The 21,186-nt window shown below is 47.1% G+C and overlaps 1 protein-coding gene across 3 annotated transcripts in view; it reads right to left on the bottom strand.

Annotated features, from left to right (window-relative positions):
• NIM1K (NIM1 serine/threonine protein kinase) overlaps positions 1–21,186 on the bottom strand; it is a 99,642-nt gene that overhangs the window by 41,517 nt on the left and 36,939 nt on the right. Inside the window, exon 1 of one of the 3 annotated variants that reach the window (XM_075588992.1) lies at positions 5,926–6,018. The exons of the other annotated variants lie outside the window; for them this stretch is intronic. The gene's annotated coding sequence lies outside the window, so the exon portion shown is untranslated. Of the gene's footprint in view, positions 1–5,925; positions 6,019–21,186 lie in introns of those variants that run through there. 3 annotated transcript variants of the gene reach the window in all.

Genomic DNA, 21,186 nt, shown 5'->3' on the forward strand with positions numbered 1-21,186 from the left:
AGCAGTACCCTGCCTGCTATCATATTACAAGGCGGCACAATTAAGCCAAATTGTACAATGGCAATCTAACCCGAAATCGAAGAGATGGGTAGAAATAGAAAATGCCGCATGCGCACCTTTGGAGCTCAGCAGTTTAATTTGGTTACCTAAAACAGCGCAAAAATTTGCCACAATGCCGCTATCCTCAATGACCAACTCACTGTCAATCTGGGAGGCTACAAAAAACAGGCATTCCCTCACGACAAAACACTCCATGGTGACACCCATTTGGAATAATCCTGAATTCGCTCCGGGTCTATCGGTCGGTAATACCTCAATCTGGAGGCAGAAGGGTTACAATCGGATTAGAGATCTGGAGGGACATAATAGAAAAATCAAAACATTCGACAATATCAGAGAAGAAAAAGAGATGCCCCACTCAGAATTCTTTCGATACCTCCAGATCAGGGCTTTTTATAATAAATTTGCCCCATACCCCCTATTAACATCTTTCGAAAAGCTCTGTCTGGCTGAGACCGACACAAAGGGACTTACATCACAGATCTACGGAGAGGTGATCAGTTCTGGTGAACATGCACAGCAGATACCCTCATTCCGATCTCAATGGGAAACAGATTTAGGAGAAAACTTAGAGGATGAAGATTGGAGCGCTATTTACATGGCCACTGCAAAGAGCTCCATATGCACCACTCTTAAGGAGAACGCATATAAAGTCCTAATGCGATGGTACCTCACCCCACTGAAATTATCAAGGTTTGTGCCGGGATCCTCCCCCCTGTGCCCCCGCCAGTGCGGAGGATCAGCCGACCTGTTACATATGCTGTGGTCCTGCCCTCGGATCTCTCCGCTCTGGGAGGCGATTAGACATTGGATTCAGAGACTGTTCGATCTCACAATACCCCCAGACCCGTGGCTGTTCCTCCTGAACAGGCCATTAACGGGCCTTACCAAAGCACACAACAAATTAATTGCCCATTTTGCAATTGCAACGCGGTGCGAGATCGCAGCATTATGGAAACAATCTGATATTCCAACCATCCCAAAGATTCGAAATCGAATTTGGTTCGTTTGCCAGATGGAAAAGTTAACGAGTTTAGTTAACGACACTGGTGACAATTTCCTAAAAGTCTGGACGCCCTGGCTAGAACAGACAGATATCCCGGGGATAGAGAGGACCTCAATCTGGCTATGATAGTTGTAGATGCGTTCTCCTTGGGGGGAGCTTACAGGTTGTATTCTATATCCATAAGAACCTATTTAGCAGCATTATAATATTAGCAATTAGAGAAACGACCCAGTCCACTCGTGTTTGGATTCGGGCCTCAGATGCACCCCTTACCACCTCACTCTACATACCTCACCCACATCCTTCCCCACCCCACCCAAACCTTCCCACTCCCTCCCCCCCTTTTTTTTTTTTTTTTTTTTTTTTTTATTGTGAGTGGGTATTGTCTCCCCCTTTAAGTTTTATTATAAGTGTCTGTTTGTCCTTTTTAGAAAGATCTCACTGCTATTCTCTCAGTTGTTAAGATATTGTTTTCATACAAGACAAAAAAAAAAAAAATATTTGATAATGTATTTTTTGCTGTTACATTGCAATAAAAATCTGAGTTAAAAAAAAAAAAAAAAAAAAAAAAACAGACAAACCACACAAAACACACCACTTAAGTAGGGTTTTGGGTTTTAACCCCTTGATGACCCGCTGCAGCAGGCTCCTTTGTTTTAATAAATAGTTATTTTATTTTCAGCTTTAGTGTTAAGTGTTATGTTCCTTGTGGTGTGTTTTGTGTGGTTAGAAAGTATTCAGGGACAACTATCCTCACAAAAGAAAGAAAAAAATCAAGGATGCAGAACAAAGAATTGGCAACTCGGAAGATATGATCACATGAATAACACAACCTGCAACTAGAAGCGGTACAAACAATACTCAAAAATAAAATGCAGGTCCACGAAAATAGGTCCAGAAGGAACAATTTACGGTTAATAGAATTCCAGAAACACTGGAGGACACCAGCTGGCCACACTACTAATCAAAATCATTCCCGAATACATAGAATTGAACACGGAAGAGACACTTTCAAAATGGAAAGCTTTCACTGAATAGGGCCACCCAGGACAGAATCAGGAAGCAGACTGAGACCAGTGATCGCACGGTACCTGGACTGAGCAGAAAGGAACAAACTATTTACAGCATACAAAACAAAAAGGGCCAATTAAAGTAGATGGCAACAGAATTTCGATCTCAGAAGTATGCTCCAAGTTGTACAAGAGGGGATTCAGTTTGCACTTTTGTACCCGGCTAAACTTTGGATACAAACTGGAAAAGGGAGCATATTCATGAACAGCCCAGAAGAGGCACAGAAATGTACACAAAAGTTCAATAATGACAACACACAGAAGGCAACTGAAAGAATAAAAATCAAGAGCTACTGTATCCTAGAACAAGCAACAACACCTAGATGGCTCAATACAGACTGAAACTGGGACTATAGACGAGTATTTATCCCCCCCCCCCTCACTCCCCATCTCCTTCCTCCCCCACACCAACATCCTCCTTTCATCCACCCCTCCATCGTACCACACCCATCCCTCACCCCCCGCCCTCTCAGACCTACAATATCAGAACCATTCAAAGTGAAACTTAGCTCAGGATTCATGAGTATTTAACACAAAATGAATAGAATGATAAAGTTGTATGTTAACTGTTATTGTTTATTAATTTTGATCTGTTGCAGATCTCTATAACATACCTCAGACAAATCCAAGAAACTGAGTGTCATTGGAAGGTGTAAAGTGGGCGAGATGCCAGGCTGGGAGGCTGACCGGGCACAAGCAGACACTTGCGTATAGAACTTGCAAAGCATTCACTACACGGACTCCAAATCAAACAATATATATCGGCTCTATGATTAAGCTCAAACTTTACATGTTATGTGAAAGGCATACATTCACCTATTAAGAGAGCCAAAATATTACAACAATTAAAAAATGTAAGGGCGGATTTGGCATTTCTTCAAAAAAAACACTTAGACAAAGTAGAACACAATAAATTAAAAAGGCAATGGGTATAGGAATGCTGGTTGTCCTCCTTTCATGGGAAAAAGAGGCGAGTAGCTATAATAATCAAAAAATGGCTACATTATACTGTCAATAATATCGAGAGTGATTGTAATGGTAAATATATTAAAGTGGAAGTTTCAGTGGCTGGCAGGTGAGTCATTATGGTGAATGTATATGCCCCTTACAGCCTAGACACCAGCTTCTTCTCAGAAACACTAACAAAAATTACTGCATTAAGTCAGACCTTAACACAAGTCCCTTTGATTCTGGGAGGAGACTTCAACTTAGTCTTTGACGAAAGTCTAGATAGAAAGAGTCAAAGAAATGGGGAAAAAAAAGAAAAACACCATAAAAACACATTTATACAAAGTGTCAGTGGGTATACGATACCGATGGTGGGACCGGAAATCGCGAGATAGCTCTCAATAATACGTTTCAAGAATATATTTGAAAGCAGGCACAGAAACACCAATGTTTCGGTCTGCACAATGAGACCTTCTTCAGGGGGTGCCAGTCATATGCTGAGCACCACTGATATCTGGAGACACTTCAACCCCACAGAGCGGGAATTTACCTTCTGCTCTAATCCACATATGTCATTCTCCAGGATAGCAAGACAAAACAGTGTAAAAGGCGCTCGTAATGAAACGCAATATTAAGTGCTAAATAATAAATTAGATACAGTAATAAGTGCCAAATAACCAGTGAATAATATGTGAATTAATCGTGATATAAAATATTAAGAATAAAGTGATAGAAGTGCACAATGAGCAATATCAAATTCAAAAAGACATGCAGCTCAAAACCCTTTTTCAGAATTTGTTCCCAAATTCTTCCCAGTGTAGAAAACTTGGGGAGCGCAGGTACTGAAAGGGGGAAAAAATAAAAAACAATGGTGCAATACTGCATCTTCAATAATGATAAGTTGAATAATACGGTAAGTCTTTGACGAAAAGCTAGATAGAATCAAAGAAATAAAAAAATGTTTTAAAAACCCTATAAAAACAAATTTCTACAAAATGTTTGTAATATGCTGAGTGCCACTGATATCTGGAGACACTTCAACCCCTCTCTAATCCAACATCACTTCTTGGTCTTCAACAATCTAGTAAACCAGGCTAACAAAGCTGGCCTAGGAATCTTAACAATTTCTGACCACGCCCCAGTATACTTCGCGATGGAGTGGAACAAAGTACTCACCTCCCAGGGAGGATGGAGATTTGCAGCTGCATTAGCAGCAAATAAACAATTCAAAACATTTTTGCAGACAGAGCGGAAACCCTTGGCTTCTGGTATCCAACACAGAAAGCAGGAAAATCTATTCTGGGAGACCGCTAAAGCGGTACAAAGAGAGAACATTATCAGATATGTCAGCTTTAATCAAAAGAAAGCCAATGAAGCAATATTAGCAGCTGCAGCAATACTCACAAAGGCCTTTAAGACTTTTAAAACATACCCCTAACCAGGGAATAAAGAAAAATTCTTACACGCAAAGAGGGAGCATGAACTAACCCTACAAAAAAGATTTGAGTTTACAGCATCCCCAAGCAAACATAGATACCACAAACATGGCAACAAAGCAGGACAATTCCTAGCAACAAAACAATATCGGGGGACACCTTCACACCACCGATAGATACGCCAATAAAACCCAACACAGGGAAAAGAGCAACCAAAACTAGAGAGATATTAGGGGTGTTTGAAGGATACTATAAACCGAAAGACTATATGCCGAAAGACAATATCGTGAGGCTTTCTGGTGCCTAATACAACTCCCCAAACGCAATAAAAAGAATTTACATATTCTAATTTGCCCCCGTAAACCAGTGTTTAGACGAAGTACAAGGGGCAATATCCACATTAAAAAGTGGGAAAGCTCCAGGACCAGATGGCATAACAGGAGAATTTTACAAGCTCTTAAAGCAGGAAGTAACACCATTATTTGACAGACATATTTTAAAAAGTACAGGTAATGAGAGGAGAACCACTATCACATCCATTTAATTCGGCCTATATTAAAGTGCTCCACACAAAGGAACGAGATGTTGAAGATCCAGTCTCGTACTGATCATTACTGAATCAAGACTTCAAACTCCTGATAAAAATCTTAGCAAATCGAATTAAACCCATGGTAGACACATTAATAACACAAGATCAGACATGAATTCATCCCAAATAGAAGTTGCACATGGAATATTTGGAGAGTATTAACAATTATAATTAGTACAACAGGAAACATGTCTCCAACACAGTAAAAGGGAACAATATAATACTCAGGCTTGATGTCGAAAAGGCTTTTGAGCAAATTGCATGGAAACATCTATTGCACTCACCAGTTAAAATTTGGAATCAAGGGAGTCTTCCTGAAGATGATTTGGGGCATATACGAGAAACCAACAGCACCAATTATTGTAAATAACCAAATGTCAAATTGTTTTTGCTTGGGTAGAGGGACTCGCCAGGGATGCCCGCTGTCCCCCCTGTTTATACTAGCATTGGAACCGGTATCCGTTATCTATCTGACATTAAGGAATTTGAAGGTATAAAAATGGGAAGCTGCGAAAGTAAGATCTCATCATTCATTGACAACATGCTATTTATATCTAACCCAAAACAATCCATGACAGCTATTATACAATCAATAACACATTTTGGGTTCCTTTCGGGGTACAATATACATTTCAGCAAGTCGGAAGCACTCTCAGTATGCCACAAGCTACCAAAACCTAACACCAGAGCTAATTTCACATTCAGATGGGCCCCCGGGTATATTAAATATCTGGGCATAGTGATACTCAACGATATGAAACAGCTGTACCAACTTAACTTCACCCCTATAATTGGAATATTGAAAGAAAAACTTACACTATGGAGCAAACTACCTCTGTCCTTTTGGGGAACGGGGAACTTGAGAAAGATGTAATCTTCCACAAACAAGCTCTAGCCACCGATGATGCTCCCCATCGCCCTACACAACAAAGATATTTAAAAAGTACATATTATGTTCACAGGGTTTACATGTAGCGCAAAGAAAAGGAAAATAAGTTGCAGAAAATTATAAATGGATAAGTTGTAGGGAGGAATATCTCTACCAGATGTAAGGAATTATGGGCAAGCTTGCCTTTTCCATATATAAGAGACTGGGCAAACTCCAGAAATATGTTTATCATTCCAGAAATGGAAAACGTTTATATGGAGGGCTATAACCCTATTGCAATATTGAATACAAAGGGACCAAAACGGTCCTCGATATCTTAATAAATCCATACTAGTGTATCATATAGAAAAGGCATGGAGAGCCGTAAAGAAACCACTAAAACTCGAGATACTGTAGTGATATAGCCCAACTTTTCCCGATTCAGAGGAATCCGGAATTCCCAAAGGGTCCACACGTTCAGGAGCGCAGAGAGCTTTCCCGGGGCCCAGGACTACAGTTTCCACGAGGGCCCCCCACCCATGTGTCGGCAGCCTTGTGAGAACCCGCTCCCCCCTGTTTTCTATTACACTCCCCCTTCTCACTCTCACACCCGTCACCCTTTCCTTCCCTATACACATACATACATATACACGCACACACGCACACACGCACACAGGTCCTCCTTCAGCTGAGCAGCAGTGACAGTTTGGGCCAGTATATTTTCCAATACTTTTGGCCTCTCACTGCCGTTCACCCATTACCTTATCACTGTGTATTTTTTGCCTCGTTGCATTGCATTGCACATTCAGGTAGCGCCCCAGTGTCCTCACTTTCTAACACACACACACACACACACACACACACACACACACACACACACACACACACACACACACACACACACACACACACACACACACACACACACACACACACACACACACACACACACACAATATAAGCCCCCCCTACACACACACACACACACACACACACACAATGTAAGCACACACACACTTACCTAGAGCCCTTGGATGGGCCTGCTTGCGCAGCATGACTGATGCACAGAAGGGCTTTGCAGGCCCGCGAAGGCCAGCCGAAAGGGCTGGGAGAGAGCAAAGTACTCTCACTCAATCCCCCCTCCTCACACTCATTCCCTCCCCCGACACAGACAATCCCCCCCACCAAATTCAAACCCCCCCAAATACATATAAAGGGTGGGGGCGGGGTTAGCAGCAGAGAAGGGCGGGCGGTGGAGGAGAGAAAATGATTGGCCTGGTAGAGAAGGGTGGGGGCGAGGTTAGCAGCAGAGGAGCCTTTCAGTAAGACCGGAAGCAGTGAATACTTCTGCTGTCTGATACCAGGGCCAAAGATGGACTCCCCCCTGCTCCCATGACAGTTAGGGTCTGGAGAGACAGAGTGGAGAGGCATAAACACACACAGAGACTGGGGGGAGAGAGAGATACACAAACACACAGAGACCTGGGGGGAGAGAGAAATACACAAACACACAGAGACCTGGGGGGAGAGAGAGATACACAAACACAGAGACCTGGGGGGAGAGAGAGATACACAAACACACAGAGACCTGGGGGGAGAGAGAGATACACAAACACACAGAGACCTGGGGGGAGAGAGAGATACACAAACATCGAGACCTGGGGAGAGAGAGATACACAAACACACACAGACCTGGGGGGAGAGAGATACACAAACACACACACACACACAGACCTGGGGGGAGAGAGATACACAAACACACACAGACCTGGGGAGAGAAAGATACACAAACACACACAGACCTGAGAGAGAGATACACACACACACACACAGACCTGGGGAGAGAGATACACAAACACACACACTGACCTGGGGAAAGAGAGATACACACACACACACACACACACACACCTGGGGAGAGATACACACACACACCTGGGGAGAGAGAGATACACACACACAGACCTGGGGAGAGATACACACACACACACACACACACACACAGACCTGGGGAGAGAGAGATACACACACACACACACAGACCTGGGGAGAGAGAGACACACAAACACACACACACAGACCTGGGGGAGAGAGAGATACGCAAACACACACAGACCTGGGGGGAGAGAGATACACACACAGACCTGGGGAGGGAGAGATACACACACACAGACCTGGGGAGAGAGACACACACAAACACACACACACAGACCTGGGGGAGAGAGACATACGCAAACACACACAGACCTGGGGAGGGAGAGATACACACACACAGACCTGGGGTGAGAGATACACAAACACACACAGACCTGGGGGGAGAGATACACAAACACACACAGACCTGGGGGGAGAGATACACAAACACACAGACCTTGGGGGGAGAGATACGCAAACATGCACACACACACACACACACACACAGACACACACACACACACACATGCCTGGGGAGAGAAGAGAGAGATACACAAACACATACACACACAGACCTGGGGAGAGAGAGACACACACACACTGACTGGGGAGAAAGAGAGAGAGACACACACAGACCTGGGGGGAGAGATATATTGGTTCTGTGCTGCAAACATTTCCTAAGTTTTACTACATAGTAATGGGAAGAGCTACAGGAACGTTTTGGGGGCACAGCCCCTTCCTGAGACAAAAGTTAGCAGTGTGGGAAAGACACACAGACTGGGGGGGAGGGAGTGTCTGTGTCTGTGTGAGAAATAGTGGAGGTGAGGAGTCAGGGAAAAGATGTGGAGGGGAGAGAGAAATTAATAAAACAACATAAATGACGATGCTATTGGACAAATAGCATTATAATTGTAACGGTTAGACCCCTACCCAATCTCATATGGGCCCCTATGTGCAGAATCTGCCCCCAGTTACATGTCAGTGTCGTGTGGTGCACCTGCTGGCTCACAGGACTCCTGAGTCTCCCGCTCGATGGTAGTGGGGATTTCACCATGACAGGTGTGTGAGGTAGTGCTGAGTTCTACTCACAGTTGGTACAGCGCCTCCACCCATACCAGATCCCCACAAGAACAGGGAGAAGTCTCTGGAGCAGGGAGGAGTCTCTGGAAGACTCCTGGGTGCATCTTCTGTCTGATTAACTCCAGTCTCAGGCAAGAAGGGTCTTTGAATCAAAGGCATCTTTATTGTCATCATACATGGCAGACTGCCCATCATAGCGGCCGGTACTTAGCTGCACATCAGCATGGTTGCACACCTCAAGGAAGTTCCCTCCTTACTCTGTAATAGAGACAGGGATCTCTCTGCCACCTCTCCACTAAGGGAGGGTCACCATCTGTGCCAGAGCCCTGACACAGTGTGGGGTCAGCTTGTCACTTTGCAACTACTGAAACTTGAGCTGCACAGACTCACAGCTCTTGCACCAGACACTTGACTCAGACATAACACACTAACTTTAGGAAGTGATGCTCATTATATAGCTCCAGAAAGACCCACCCCTGTGTCACTATCAGTGGACACAGAGCATGCTGTCACTTCCTTTGCTACACACCACACATCACAAGGGGGTGAGGCAAATCCTCATGATGACTTCTGGCAAACCTGCCCTCTTAACAGGAATTACTGCACAAAAGGAGAGAGACATGTAAACCCAAAATTACACTGGGCTACAATCTCCCCCTGGTGGAATCCAACATCCCCGCTTGGACCTACATTTGCAGAACCTTGCTTCAAATGGGCAACTGCAGAAAACACAAAAACAATAATATCAATACAGGAATACATCTTCCCATACTGTACATAATTACTGCACCCAGAACTTATACTCTATGAATTACTCCCTCAGAGACTCTAAACCTCAATAGTAATGTCTGGGGTCAGGCTTCTTTACCTCCCTCCCATTAGCATCAAGCACTGTTATGCTGTAGGATCTAGGGGGCCCATTTTCTGGTCAATGTTCCATCTTGTGCATATAGATATTGCGCCCAACACTCCATATCTTCATCAAATAACAAAGTCTAGACTCTGTTCTATGCTCTGAGTAACAAGATTTGGACTTGATGTAGTACTCCACGGCTTCCCTCAGCCAGGTCTCTCTATTCTTCTCTATTTCCTGCATCAAGGGTTCTGGGACATAGGGGTATTCTAGCCCATGCGACTGTTTATAGCGCGCAACTATGGCTCTCTCAGCCCTGCTGATTCTAATCAGTTTCTTATTGCCTGCTCTGCCTGGCAGCACCCAAGTCAGGGGCTCTTCAGGGGCAATTACATCATACAGGATAGAGTAACCCCGGGGAATAACTATTCTCGCATGTATCTCATTCCACCGTCTTTCTAACTCTTCCTGGCGTTCCTTCTCTGTGTACTCGCCCACATCCCACCAGTAGTCAACCACATCTCCCTTCATTAGTACAAATCGGTGCGGTCTAACACTCCGAATATCCCTCAAACATGGGCGCCCACCATTTGGTGCTATGCTCAACATACTGCTCTTTTACAGACAGCGCCGTCTCACTCTCCTCAGTATCTCTCCCAGAAGAGACACCTGATGTATGGGTTGACCTTGAAGCTGACCCATATCGCTTAGGCCTTCCAGTTACAATAGGATTATATGTAGTGGGGTTCATTTTAGGGGGTGTCATAGCAGGAATCATTTCCCTCCCGACCCCTCATCAGATGTGAAACATTCACCCCAGTCCATGGCCGATCCAGGCCGTTCCTCCGACGTGTCCCGTGACTCCCCCGACCACCCTTGGCTCGACTGGGACCCAGAGGAAGACGTGACAGGGACAGGGGTTTGGGCAGTGGCCTTGAACAGAGGGACGGGGGATGTGTTCTTATGTTGCGGGATTATGATCCACAATTTGGCGATGCCACGGCCCGTGGCGACGCTGGGCAGATCAGGCTCACCCGGCTTCCAACTTCCTCGACTCTTCATGGCTTCCCGGTATCTGTCCATATCTTCTTTGGACAGACTAGTGCTGAACGGCGGCGACGGCTGCTTCTGGTCGGCTCTGCAGTGGCCACCAGAAGTGACGTCATCGTTATCGCGGGATAAGGCGCCATCTTGGGTGGGGTCCCCCACCGGAACTTCTTCCTCCATTTCGACGTCCAGCGCCGGATGCAGTAGGTCGCTCATCAGCTCCGCTTGGGCCTTGATCGGGCCTTTCTCCTCGGCCGCCTCCATCGGAGCCTGTGGGAGGTAAGAGGGTATTGTAGAGGGAGAAAGGGGGTGGCCGGTATTAATGGGGTTGCACCCCATATGGCCCTCCCCTGACCTCACCAGGGAGACAAGGGGTTAACTGGACTGCAGTCCAGGGATGTGGTTTGCACCTTGTTATACCTTGAAAATGTATGTTCCCCTGTTTCACCTTTAATGTTGTTTCCCAAGGCAGGGATAAAATCCTGCAGAGATTCCTTTGCACAAAGGGAAGCAGATGGTCAGAGGGGCGACCCAATGTCTAGAGACTAAGTATTGATCAACAGACTCTAATTGTTACCTGAGGGCGGAGGAACATCAAACTGGAGTGGTTTGTAAGTGTTATGTCTACACCAACAAACAATGAAGCTCCTGCCAGATACTTCATTTGGTAGACGGGTCGTCGCCCCTGATTTAATTATGGGGCTACAGAAAGAAGACCCTCAAAGTCCCAGTACACATGGGCTAATTTGCTGGGGGGCATGGGTTAATCTGTGTCTCCACGTTAGGGATTGGATACAGATAATTGTTCACCAATAGTCTGTATTCAATGTTAAGAATAGGGTTACACAGGTATATAAACTGTGTCAACCCTACAGTTTTTAGTTCTTCTTCTGATACCATCTTGAATGTCACCGGATTGCTGGAGAATTGCTAGCTGATACTTCTCCATCCCCCAACCCTAAGTAAGTGTTACCTTCTTGTCTGTTAATTGTACTATATTGCTGTGTTCACCTTTTTTAAGGAATAAATATATTTTATTAGATCTAAGCCTCGTTCAGTTCAACCCAGGTATTTAGTGTTCATTTTATCTTGTCATAAGCTACCGTGACAGGTATCTCACCACTCTACTGGCTTGCGATGAGGTCCACTTCTCCCGACACGCTGGGAGTCGCCACGGCCGTGGGACTCGTCCGCTGCTCCGGCCGCACCAGCGCAGGTTGTCGGGGACTGTCGAGGCTCAGCTCCTCAGGATCACCAGTAAGTCGCTTGTCTTTGCTTTCAGCGCCGCTGTAGTGGCCCACCGGTAGGCGCATCACCACCGATGTAGGACTTCCTTGCTCGTCGTCCGACGAGGCAGACTCCAATGCCGGTAAGGGTACCTCCGCAGGGGACCGACAGCGGGGTTCTTGGTTCTCACTGCGGTTGCAGGCCCCAGCTCCATTCTTTCCAGGTACCATCATTAGCAGCGATCCCCATTCTCCGGGATCGACCTTCTCTCTCTTCACTTTGGGCGAGGCTCCAACCGTCAGCAAGGCTGTATCTCCTCCCGCTGTATCTCCTCCTCGGCGTGCCCAGGGACAAACGGCTCTATGGCCCATAAGTAATAGATGCCACATTGGGGGCATCTCGCAGTGGTGCTGGCTTCTCCGCCCGGCAGCCGGCACTGCATACACAGGCACCGCAGTACCTCTCTTCCATCCGTCTTCACCACCAGGAAGCCTCCTGGCAGTTGGTAGGGGTGTATCTTGATAGTTTCCATGACACAGTTGGTAGTGGTGTTTGGCAAGGGAGACACACGGCACAGCAGTCTCTCTTGTTCACCAGCGCCTCGCAACTGCGGGACAGGTAGCGCACATCCAGCTCCGCCCTCAGTCAGCTCAGTTCTCCATTGGCAGATGCAAGGACCCCTCCCTCTGGTGGATATTAGAGGAGGGTCCCACAGCTGCACATCATGACCCAGAATTGGCTCTGAGCCTGTCACAGTCCAGGAGGGCGCGGGCACAGCTTTCGCGCCACTTCCCCCAGCAGGATGGGGTTCTTTCTTTCGCGCCTCTCCCGGCCAACTTCTTGCAATATCACTGTTTGCACACAGCCCCAGGGAAGCGGGAGCCGCCATTTTGGATTATGCTGCAATCCACATTAGCAGCAGAGGTGACTTGTGTAGTGATCACCGTCTGGCAATCAGATACTCCATCATTTCCACAAGTAATTACAATGTCCACACAGCTATCTTCCAGGGTAGCCCCCTGGGAATTAATGCAGGACAAGAACGGCGTGGCCACAGCTTTCACTCCGCTCCATAGCAAACTAGCGAAAGTAATTTCTGTCCCTGGTACCTCCGTGGTACACACACCATGTGCGCTCTCTCCATCAGGTGCGAGCCGCCATCTTGGACTCTCCACACCGCGCGGGACATCATTACTTGCGATCGCCATCTTTTCACTTCTGCTGTAATCGCACATGGTGCTCCTCTCTGCTGGGCAGCTGCCATTTCGGTGCAATAAAGTATGCCAGTGCACCTCTACATGTATCTGATGTGTGTCTTACTCATGTATGCACTACCTCAGGCTAGGCTAACTCTCTCTCTGTATGCTGTACACTATATCCTCCAGTATGTGCTCTGTGGTAAGTAGTCTGGTTACTGGCTAGAGTACTCTGGCTTCTCCATGCAGTACTTAGGGCGTCACCTACTGTTGGCTACTCCTAGCGCAGACCCTCCCAGAAATTCCTGACCCGAGTTAACCAGGCTACCCCCTAAGGCATCCTACGACTAGCTGCCTCAAGGTGACTAGAACAGCTATAGCCCTGTCTCCAGATCTACCTTACTCCATATCAGGCCCTAGGGTGTGCTTTGCGAGTGAACTTGGTACTCCTATACTCCTGACTACCCCTAGGCTTCCTTCCATCCTGCAGCACATTACTGGTAGCATACATTCCCTGTTTCCTAGTCAGCCTAGCAAAAGCCTGTCCTGATGATGCATCTCAGCATCTCAGCAGCGCCTCCAAAAATGTAACGGTTAGACCCCTACCCAATCTCATATGGGCCCCTATGTGCAGAATCTGCCCCCAGTTACATGTCAGTGTCGTGTGGTGCACCTGCTGGCTCACAGGACTCCTGAGTCTCCCGCTCGATGGTAGTGGGGATTTCACCATGACAGGCGTGTGAGGTAGTGCTGAGTTCTACTCACAGTTGGTACAGCGCCTCCATCCCTTCCAGACCCCCACAAGAGCAGGGAGGAGTCTCTGGAAGAGAACTCCTGGGTGCATCTTCTTCCTGATTAACTCCAGTCTCAGGCAAGAAGGGTCTTTGAATCAAAGGCATCTTTATTGTCATCATACATGGCAGACTGCCCATCATAGCGGCCGGTACTTAGCCGCACATCAGCATAGTTGCACACCTCACGGAAGTTCCCTGCTGACTCTGTAGTAGAGACAGGGATATCACTGCCACCTCTCCACTAAGGGAGGGTCACCATCTGTGCCAGAGCCCTGACACAGTGTGGGGTCAGCTTGTCACTCTGCAACTACTGACACTTGAGCTGCACAGACTCACAGCTCTTGCACCAGACACTTGACTCAGACATAACAGACTAACTTTAGGAAGTGATGCGCATTATATAGCTCCAGAAAGACCCACCACTGTGTCACTATCAGTGGACACAGAGCATGCTGTCACTTCCTTTGCTACACACCACACATCACAAGGGGGTGAGGCCAATCCTCATGATGACTTCTGGTAAACCTGCCCTCTTAACAGGAATTACTGCACAAAAGGAGAGTGGCATGTAACTCCAAAATTACACAGGGCTACATAATATTTATTTTTAAGCGATGTAATTTGTTTTCGAAATACATTTTTATTGTGTCCCAGTTTTTACTTTTGGAAATCTGGTCACCCTATGTAGAGGGGACCTCAAATAAAGGTGAAACACAGAGAGACACGTCTGCATGTTAGTTCATAGATATGGTTTAATGTGTTTGGTTTCATTTAAGGCCTCTTACCCAACAAAAATATCATTCATCTGGACTAATTCCTCTCTCTCAAAAGAGGACAAGAGTTTTTGTTAAAAAAAGGAAAAAGATCTCAGACAGGAAGACAGCTGAGACGTCTATCTTTTTTAGATTATCTTATAACTCGAGATGCGGTGAAAAAAAGGCAAATTGTACTGAAAAAGCTGTGAATATTGCAGTATTGTGAAAATATGACTTTTATGCTCATCTCTGTGATTGGAATAAATAAATAAAAAGAGGCAACCATCATATTTCAAAAATGCTGCCCTGTCAATCTAACACAGAGATATACTGTATGTACTGTAGTCTCAAAAGGTCATTAACAGCCTCGTGTGAACCATTTATATGCTGATCCAATAGAATACATAGGAGCTTGCAAGAACAGGACGCATCAAAGAAGAAAAATACTTCAAAGAGACTCAATAGGGAGTTTCCTATTGCAAACTCTTTTTTTATGAATATATAGATAGACCGACAGTATTCATGATTTTTATTCTTTTGTACAACTTTTGTTATGCGTTACCATTTTGATCATCTCATTTAGGTATCAGAGAATGACTTTGAACTTTTTTAAATTGACATGATTAATTAGCACAGCGTTAGTATAGATGAAAAGCATGAGTTGTACCAAATGGTCTGAATCTGATGTATTCTAGGTCTTACATTCATGTTTATGCATTGTAATAGGAATAACATAGATATAAACATATTTTAATCATGAGGTCAGTATAAGAAAATCTTCCTAATGCTATGATTTATTTTTATTTTTTAAGTATTCAAGACGGTCCTTTGCTTTGCGATGTTTCACTTTACGACGAACGGCATATCGGGCGCTTTATAATACATACCAGTGAGCAGTTTTCTGACGCCAAAACAGCTTATCCGACATGGCGCCACGCTGGCGCACAAGTTCAAACAATCGCCAAGGTGTACTGTAAGTACTGCACAGTACAGTATTGCAAGCTTATATATAATTATATTTAATAAATACATGTTTATACATCATTACTGTATATACTACATATAGTATTGCCCGAGTACAATTTTCTGGGTCACAATCTGTTAAAAAGGCCTTTCTGGCCCTGGTCAGGAAAGCAACCTCAATTTATAACATGGTCCTATGGGAAAATGAGTTTCGCTTTACGACCATTCTCTATCCGACACTTTTGTCAAGAACGCATTGATAGCCGGGGACCGCCTTCATTGATCAGATTGAAAGGAAAAGTGCTGTATTAAATAACATCTCTAACAACAGTGCAGGTGGATAATGACAATAAATTGGAAGAAGCCGTGCACTGCAATCGAAAATATTTTTTTTACATTTGAAATTCTGGTCACCTTAAGGAGGGGGAAATCTGATGATGAGGGGGAGATCTGATGATGATGGCGGTGATGATGACGAGGGGGAGAGAGCTGATGATGATGGGGAGATAGCTGATGATGATGATGATGATGATGATGATGATGATGATGATGATGATGATGATGATGATGATGGGAAGAGAGCTAATGATGGTAATGAGGAGGGGGAGAGAGATGAGGGGGAGAGATGAGGTGAAGGGGGAGAGATGATGATGAGGAGGGGGAGAGATGATGATGATGGATGATGAAAAAGGGATGGGGAGAGATGATGAGATAGAGGATCAGGGAGAGGATGGGGTGAGGGAGAAAAAATTGCAGTCGGTATTAATAATAATGTGGCCTTGAAATTTTTTTTGCCCGGGTGCCAGCGAATGTCTATGTCATGGAACAAGAATCACATTCCTGCCCGACCCCCCTTCTGCTTGTCAGCTCCTTAAGTTCAGCTGCAGGCATTGGCTCCACATACACACACTGTGCCTGTGTAACATGCAACAATGTTGCATTTTTTGCCTCTGAGCACATAATCAGTGAACTGCTACTGCAGCTTCTCCAGTCCTCCCAGTTAATGGACTTTCCCATGTTCTCCCCTGTCTTTTGCTGACAGTTAGTGCAGTCCCACTCAACCTTTAGTGTGACCCCTGCCCCTCACTTTCTTTTCCACCCTAGATTACAGTGAGTACAGACCTGTCTGCATCCACCCCTGGTAAGGCCTTTCTCTCTTACCATAGTCCAACCTCATAGAAGCATCCCACATAGAGAAGCACTCTCTGCCTACACTACACCCACAAGTTCCTGTGTTTTCTAATCCAGCAATAAAATTAAGAAAGACATTAAGGACTTGTCATGCTTTGGAAGAGGGAGGACATGAGTTGAGCTTACTGGAACTAATCATACATCATTCGTGACCCTGGTTCCAGGAAAGTAAGAGAGAGACCGTGTATTAGAGGTCTACGCAGAAGCTATCACTCACAGCCTTCATGCTACAAAAGTGCAGCTCTACACAGCTATACAGCAAACTGCTACAGCTTTCTGCAAAAACAAGCAGCAGTTTAAACAGAACAGTAAAACAAAGACCTGTGTTAGGGAATCACACAGGAGCTACTACTCAAAGACTTTATGCTAAACAGAATAGTCTCTGCACCCCAGGACAAGCAGCAGCTTCACTCTGCCAGACAGGGCAGCAAGCTTTATACAGCAAACTGCACACAGCCTGCAACCTTACAGAGAAGCAAGCAGCTTACACTGCACGAGCAACCCTGCACACAAGGCAGCAGCTTTGCAAACAGACTGTACACACAAACCTAATTGCCTTTTTCTCTGTCTGAGTCCACCCGCTGCTCAGCCCCACAGTGAGGAGCCTACGGACACCTGTAAGCACAGCTACCCCAACGCTGCACGCTGCAGGACACCGCTCGGCACCATCTGAGACAGACGCCCTACGCTGACAAGGTAAAAGACCGCACGCCACACGCACTGGCAAAAGGCCTACACACACCTACAGCATGGTAGAACTCAGAGCCTCACCAGACATCACGCAGGAAAGCGATCTCTCAGATACAGAGACCGCTGCGCATCTGCAACAGGCGCAGGCAGGCGCAAGGCCCAAACGGACAGTCACACTGACACAAAAGGGCCGCGAAAAATATGAGAGCGACATTGAAGCGCACCGCGCTAAATTAGAGTTGGCCTGGGAAACAACCGCATTGGAGTTACGCAATGTCGTTAGTATTGGCGATAATGCACAACAGCTCGCGCAGGCAATTATTCAAATAAAGTCTGATCACTCGTGCTACCAAGGGCTGTCAGAAACATACATCACCTACTTGACCAGAACCAACACCGGCGAAAGCCTGCAAGAAAGAGACTTACAAAATAACATTGATCTTGCACGTGACAGCCGCGTGCGGGCCGCCGTCACAGACGCTCAAAGCGTGAGAAAAGAGCTCCTCCTGGAGACTGCATCGCAGCGCTCAAGCATATCCAGGCACTCATCAAGGTCAGCAAGATCAGTGCAATCTCACGCGTCTAGCGCAAGCGCGAGCGCTACCAAGGCGCGAGCCACAGCAGAGGCCGCACGTGCCAGGGCCGAATATGGTCGGAGAGAGGCAGCCGTAAGGGCAGAAAAGGCGCGCATAGAAGAGGAGGAGCAGGCCGCCTCCGCTGCCAATGCCGCCGCCGCTGCTACTGCCGCCGCTGCCAATGCCGCCGCCGCTGCTACCACCGCCGCTGCCAATGCCGCCGCCGCTGCTACCACCGCTGCTGCCAATGCCGCCGCGGCTACCACCGCCGCTGCCAATGCGCGTAGAAAGGCCGAATTAGACGCGGATCTAGAGGCTCTAAGCAAAGAAGAGGACGCCGCTGCCGCCATAGCCCAAGCCGAAGTCCTAGAAGCAGCTGCGAGACAGGACGGCGGGGAGCTACCGTACAGACGGATAGCTTCAGAGGATCCAGCCCAACGCACTGAAGACTACGTAAGGAGCCTCTTCAGTGTAAACACCAGCGCACCATCTCAACACGGAGGGAGCGACACCACAGACAACGAAGACTCGCTAGGACCACGAGGAGAAGACGCTGCTCCGTCAATGGCACACGCTGCCTGGGATAGCCACAGCCGCAACAGTGATCCACACGCCAGGGCGCACACGGATGCACCACCACAGGCTCGTAATCCAGGTACACCCACGCGGGAGAAAACAGCCCCTCACACTGGCCAGCAGCCATCACGCGTCCACGCCAAGGAAGAGGCGACCGCACAGACCGTCCCAGCAACTACCTCAGAACGGGGCAAACGCGCCGACGTCTCAGGTCTGACAGACATAGCCAAGTACATGATCCGGCGCGACTTGGTGCACGCAGGACTCATCAGCTTCGACGACCGCCCTGAGAACTACCGGACGTGGAAGTTCACGTTCAAAGACGCAATCGACAGCTTGGACTTCTCAGCAAGGGAAGAGATCAACCTGTTAGTTAAGTTCTTGGGGAACGTATCCAGGGAGCAAGCGCAGAGACTTCGGACGGCAAACGCACATCAACCCCAAGTAGGTCTGGACCTAGTGTGGGAAAGGCTAGAAGAGACCTATGGCAGCCCTGAAGCAGTCGAGGATTCACTCTTCAAAAGAATCGAGAGCTTCCCCAAGATCACGAGTAAAGACTACTCGAAGTTACGAGATCTTGGAGACCTGCTGCAAGAACTGGAGTCCGCAAGGAAAGACCATTCCTTAATAGGTCTCAACGCCCTAGATTCAGCTCGTGGAGTGAGACCCATCCTGGAGAAGCTACCCTTCAACCTCCAAGAAAGGTGGCTTTCACAAGGTTCCAAATACAAAAGGGAGAAGCAGGTTGTCTTCCCCCCATTCTCATTCTTCGTGAGCTTCATCTGCGAAGCGGCAAAGACAAGAAACGATCCCAGTTTCATCTTAGGTGCGCAAACCACATACAGTGCAAGCAGCCCGAAGAACGAGAGACCAGCGACGAGATATGGTAATCCCCAAACACCCATCTCGGCCCGCAGGACGTACGTGCCTCCCACGGCCCAAACTACTCCCGATCAGTCGGTCGCCGGAGACAAGGAACCAAGGGACCCAAACAGGGAATGTCCCATACACAAGAAGCCACACCCACTCAACAAGTGCTTTGGGTTCAGGATGAAGTCCCTAGAGGAACGCAAGAGGTTACTTGGAGAATTCGGAGTTTGCTTCAAGTGCTGCGGTTCCACGACCCATCTAGCCAGGGACTGTAAGGAAGAGATCAAATGCACAGTGTGCGAGAGTGACAAGCACGTGACAGCGTTACACCCAGAGGCGATGACACTCCACCAACTCAAGAACCCATCCTCCATAGCGGAGCATGGCGGGGAGAAAGAAGAAGGAGAGTCAACACCCGTCACATCTCAGCGCACTGAGGTTTGCGGAAAAGAAGGTGACAAAATGTCCTGCTCCAAAATATGCCTTGTCGCAGTGCACCCCCAGGGACAACCTGAGAAGGCTATTCGGATGTACGCAATCCTCGACGACCAGAGCAACCGATCACTGGTCAGGTCAGAGTTCTTCGACATGTTTAACATACAAGATGGTGCCTTTCCTTACACTCTCAGAACGTGCGCAGGGCAAATGGAGACCACAGGGAGAAGAGTGAACGGCTACACCATATGCTCAATAGACGGCAAAGTGAACATGCCCCTTCCCACACTCATCGAGTGCAACCACATGACCACAAACAGGGACGAGATACCCACACCAGACGTGGCACTCCATTACCCCCACCTCAAAGGAATAGCCAACCACATCCGGCCGGTGGAACAAGACGCCAAGATCCTGCTGCTGCTCGGTAGGGACATCATGAGGGTACATAAAGTCCGTAAACGGCACAACGGACCCCACAACGCGCCATACGCCCAAAGACTCGACCTAGGATGGGTGATAGTGGGCAACTCGTGCACTAACAGAGAGCACGGGCAAGACTACGTTGATGCCCGCAGAACGGAGGTGACAGAATGTGGACACACATCTCTCTCTGAACCATGTCTTGGCCATCTCCAAGTGACCGAAGGGCCAAGTGAAGAGGAAAGACAAGGTCATACCCCTGAGACCAACAAAGACATCCTCATGCCGATGGGATGCGACAATGGCTTAGGATGCTCAGCAGTCCAGACAGCCAAGGATGATGAGTCGACTACACCGAAGGAAGAGAGTAACCTCCCAAAGGTGACCGATAAAGGGATCGTCCTAAAAACAACAAACAATCAGACAATACTCCCGCGAGCAAGGGCACAATTAAGACGTACAGTTGTTCCTCTCCACAGAGTATCAAGCAACAGAGCAACCAATTGCCACGGCTGGCATAGCCGCAAAAGATTGCGCCCCACAGGCGAAGCCACAGTGTCAAAAGGACTGTTCGTTCAAACACGTAAAAGGGGACAGTTGCAGAGACATTTCCCAAAAGG

Source organism: Ascaphus truei, chromosome 1 (assembly GCF_040206685.1).
Source record: "Ascaphus truei isolate aAscTru1 chromosome 1, aAscTru1.hap1, whole genome shotgun sequence".
Lineage (NCBI taxonomy): Eukaryota > Metazoa > Chordata > Amphibia > Anura > Ascaphidae > Ascaphus > Ascaphus truei.